Here is a 788-nt window from a genome sequence, read left to right on the forward strand (position 1 = left end):
GGCGTTCCCAAACCCGGCAACGCTCCTCCGCTGGGCGCGTCCAGGCAGGCAAATCCGGGAGCCTTACTGAACCCGCATTTCCATTAACTCAGCCTCGGCCCCGGCTAATCCGCAGCACTGAAGGCAAGGAGGCTAATTAATGACAAGCTTTTACAGTCAAGACCGGCGATAATTGCTTTGGTGGCCTTTATGATTACAAGATAAAAATGGACCGGGCCTGACATAAGAGCCACTGTGTACACTGCAAGACAGGAGGAAATTAAGAGCTGGCTAGCTGAATACGGAGCAGAAAATTACTAATAGAGGAGAGATAATGAATAGGCCGGCTAGGCATTCATGGGGAAAAATCCATTTTGTTACCACGCGAAATTAGGTGGTGGAAAGGAGTTTGCTAATTGTTCTCATCTTGTAGCAACCAGGACTGAGGCAGGGGCGTGCTTTTCAATTCATTTCCCTGGTAATTGTGAAAGGGGGAAAGCAGGCCAAATGAGTCTTGCTGCAATTTGCGCGCCTGGTCTTTTCATTTTCATGTTGCGTTTTTAATTGTTGCTAATATAGCTTATAATGAAGCTAATGAGGGGAAATTATTGTACAACTTTTTAGCACATGGAGACAAGTGAAACGCACTAGAAGGATTCTCTCCTATGGCTGCAAAAATATTAGGAATCTGGAGGAGTTTGGAACTATCGGGCTTTTTTTCTCCTTTTCCTTCTACGACAGACAAAAGGAAGGACCGCCACCTACTTTTTTTTTTTTTTTTTTCCCCGGTTTCCCCTTTTTTTTTTTCT

At 44.8% G+C, this 788-nt stretch overlaps 1 protein-coding gene across 1 annotated transcript in view; it reads left to right on the forward strand.

Moving 5' to 3' along the window:
* Positions 1-788, forward strand: part of PTPRN2 (protein tyrosine phosphatase receptor type N2) — a gene marked incomplete at its 5' end in the record, with an annotated part of 501,249 nt that overhangs the window by 390,181 nt on the left and 110,280 nt on the right. The gene's annotated exons all lie outside the window — the stretch shown is intronic.

Source organism: Egretta garzetta, unplaced genomic scaffold, assembly GCF_000687185.1.
Source record: "Egretta garzetta isolate BGI_Z169 unplaced genomic scaffold, ASM68718v1 scaffold633, whole genome shotgun sequence".
In the NCBI taxonomy this organism is placed as follows: Eukaryota; Metazoa; Chordata; class Aves; order Pelecaniformes; family Ardeidae; genus Egretta; species Egretta garzetta.